Below are 3,565 nucleotides of genomic sequence, written 5' to 3' on the forward strand. Positions count from 1 at the left end.
CCACCGACACAACCCTTGGACCAACGTAGGGTCATAAACCCTGCAGGAGAGAGGAGCTAGGTGGAGGTGGCATGGAGTGGCAAAGGTCACCGGACACCAGTTAACACAGTGCTGGGATCTATAGCTCATTTTCACTATCCAGGGGTGGTACAATTCAACGGGGCAGAGATAGGGGTGTATCACTGGGCTCACTGGGGCCTCAAAACATATGGACCCGACCGTACTCACCAAGACACAGTGTGGTCATCGTTTTGGGTGAGTTTATTATGACTTTTAAATTTACTTACCGTGGGCGTCTATAAATGAATTTAATTGCTTCTTCATTTTGCAGGAACAATTTAGATTGGACGAAACAACGAATGAAGAACATGCAAAACGTGTATTCCACAATGCTGCTAGAAAAGTTATAAATGGTTCAATGTCAGATGCACGGGTCAAAGTTGTTACCGTGTACTTCAAGAAAGTGAAGGGTCAAAGAATGACCAACAAGCAGGCATGTGAAATCCACTTGACAGCTGAGGAGTACAAACAAAGTGAAGTGGACTGGCTCACTGCTCATCCTGAAGCTTGGGTCAAGCTCTGCGAGTACTGGGCCTCAGATGAGTACAAAGTGATTTCAGATAGAAATCGTTTGAACCGGAAGAGCAAACCGGGCCTCCATCGATTTGGAGCAGATGGATTTATTGGGAAATCACAACGAATGGTATGATGAGCTAAGTAACATTTAGTCTTTTTCCCTCAGACAAGTTTGTATATTTTATTATGTCTCTTACTACAGGAGGCTCGTGATGGCGTTGAACCCCGATTCATTGACGTTTACATGGAGGGACACCGAGGTCCAGATCTAGAGCATCCAGAAGTTTTATGTGACGACAGCGCGACAGAAAAGCTGGTAGGTGTAAATAATAACTATCTATTCTTAATTAACTTGTGACTCATGTATAATTAACATAAATTGTTTTGTAGACTCGTTATGCCGAGGAGGTTAGGAGGAAAGCAGGAGACGATGATCTAGATTGGAGGGAGGCACCTTTCGATCCGGATGCAGCATATGTTGCTGGTGGTGGGCTACCACATGGGAGGTATGATAAGATCAAAGTTGTGATATATAAAAACTATTGGTTCATAACTTGTGATGTTTCTAGGTTGGGGATCGGTGATGGGGTTGTGAGTCGCGATAGCTTTGGTCGTCGGTCTGTTTCCTCGGTGGGGAGTAGATCTCGAACTTCAACTTCGAGGGAATCAGAGCTTGATGAGCAACTAAGACAACAACAACAAGTTCAACAACTATCTCAACAAGTTCAGATGATGCAGGGAATGCTGATGCAGGTAATAATTTTAGTAATCCGCTCAGAATCTGCCTAATCTCAGAATCTGCCCATATTCTGTACTGATTTCGAAAATAACCTTGTTTGCCCAAGTTAAACTTAGAATCCGCTCTTAGTAATTATAGGAGAATTATAGTACTTTTCTTAAGATTTCCAATAAATTTTGGAGCACCCTTTTTGCTTAGCTCTTGTGCAGACCTGTTATCTATAAGAAGTTTGAACTTCTTTGCCTTGGTGCTTGTTAGATCTCCCAACAGTCTACTTAGCCACACCCCCTGACAAGCAGCTGTAGCAGCAGCAATGTGCAGTAGAAAAGGCTAACCATTCCAACTGAAAAAGCTCTTGACAGCACAATACCTTAAACATGTTGGGAGATCTCCCAACATTGGTGTTCAGCATTTGGTGTCTCCATAAACATGCTAACCATTCCAACTGAAAAAGCTAGATCTGGTCTTACTAAATACCTTAAATTGCCCACAATACTTCTGTATCTGGTGGCATCCAGAATTTTTTCAAACTTCCCTGGCAATAGCTTTGTCTGCTGTTCCATTGGTGTGTCCAATTGCCTTATGGTTACTTGGTAAATCAGATAGTTCCCAGGTTTCATTTTGGTAAATCAGATAGTTCCCAGGCTTCCCTAGCAATAGCTTTGTCTGTTGTTCCATTGGTGTGTCCAATTGCCCGTTTCACTCTCCTGACTAGGCGAGTTAAAACCTGCTGATGTTGGTTCTAGTACACGGAGAAATGTACCATGTGTAGCTATTCTCTATTGTGCCTGTCTCAATATCTACAACAGTCAGCAGCAGCACTACCATCTTCTCCATTCTCTATTTCCCTCCTGCTCATAAACATAAAACACCGCTTCACTAAAACCTACACTAATCAGCGGTCACCAAAGAACATAGAAAACCTGCAAGCAGAGAGAGCAGCTTAGAGAGGTACTAGGGTTTCGTAAAAGTACCTCAGGCACCATAAACTTCCCTGATAACAGGCAAAACGCTAACAGGGCGCAGTAGATTAGCAGCGGGATTGATGTCCATGGATGGATGACACATTTGATATATGACAACCTCTCCAATGGTTTCAGACCACATCGATACCCGTACCATTTTGGCAGTGCTTGCTAAGGAAGATCTCCACAGAGCCAAGTGCCCATCTTAGAACTTGATGGAGACGATCAGTGAGATTGATAGGTGCAGATCCCTTGAATGCTGGTCTCTTGGGCATGCAGTACACAGATCGCCAACCATGGCAGTGCATCTTGAAGCCCGTGAGGATATCCTCAGTGACAGATCCATAAATCCAACCAACCTAGATATTTTCATCGAGTTAGCTAAAAGTATTCTTGGATGCTAGGTTGTAGTTTTCATTCTATTTCAAGGGCACACACACAGTTTGAAGAGCCTGATCTAGAAACTACATGGGAGAAGGAAAAACAAAGACAGGATGGGGCAAAGTTACCTCTTTCCCCCATTGTGTCTTATTCTCGTACCCACAACTTAGCACATGGATGCAATCATCAAGGCTTTTGAGCATGTCGAAGCGACAACCTTCACCATTATCTTGCAATGTTGAAGCCAAAAATGCATCTGACTGCCCAAATCTCTTCTCAAACTTTTCTCGAGGCACAGGAGGTGCAGTTTCTCTTCCTATTTATTTTGAGATATGCAGATCGGGCTCCATAATTACTTTGGAGAACATAAAAAAGAAAAGAAAAGAGCAATGGGACCAAACTCACCAGCTACTTCGAGAGCATGCACTTGCTTGGACGCATTCCTGCATTTCACTTTCTTTTGGTGTTCTTGTTTTTTCTTAGCTTTGGAACATTTTCTTTTTGATCCACAACACAAGCAACATGACTTTGGCCAGCAGTTACATGTCTTGCTAGGAGGTTTTGTTGTAGTTGGGGCATCATAACCATACAAAGCATGTCTTCTGAAAACACAACCAGTCCCAACATATATTGGTCCTTGGATCCCATCAAGACCTTTCATGTTAATCTGCAAAGAGAAGTAGATAATGCAGAAACTTGTTCAGAATACTATCTTCAATGTCTTTCGGATAATGCAGAAACTTGTTTAGAATACTGCATCATTCTAACTTTATCCGAAAGACATTGAAGATAATACAAAAACAAGGAAGATGTCTTTCGGATAATACAGAAACTTGTTCAGACCACTTGGAAAGACTTCACTATCTTCACTTCCTTTTGCTGTTGTAATTTTTGTCAGGTGAGT

General features: G+C 42.4%; 1 long non-coding RNA gene and 1 pseudogene across 1 annotated transcript; one reads left to right on the plus strand and one right to left on the minus strand.

Annotated features, from left to right (window-relative positions):
* The first annotated feature begins 847 nt into the window (after window positions 1–847).
* Window positions 848–1,296, plus strand: LOC109943763 (uncharacterized). Its single transcript, XR_002266842.1, has 3 exons — window positions 848–892; window positions 967–1,082; window positions 1,146–1,296. It is a non-coding gene; the product is annotated as an uncharacterized lncRNA (long non-coding RNA).
* A 914-nt stretch (window positions 1,297–2,210) lies between these two features.
* On the minus strand, window positions 2,211–3,335 carry LOC103643572 (cellulose synthase A catalytic subunit 2 [UDP-forming]-like; annotated as a pseudogene).
* Between the last annotated feature and the right edge of the window lie 230 nt (window positions 3,336–3,565).

The sequence above is a fragment of the Zea mays genome, chromosome 1, assembly GCF_902167145.1.
Source record: "Zea mays cultivar B73 chromosome 1, Zm-B73-REFERENCE-NAM-5.0, whole genome shotgun sequence".
Taxonomy (NCBI): domain Eukaryota; kingdom Viridiplantae; phylum Streptophyta; class Magnoliopsida; order Poales; family Poaceae; genus Zea; species Zea mays.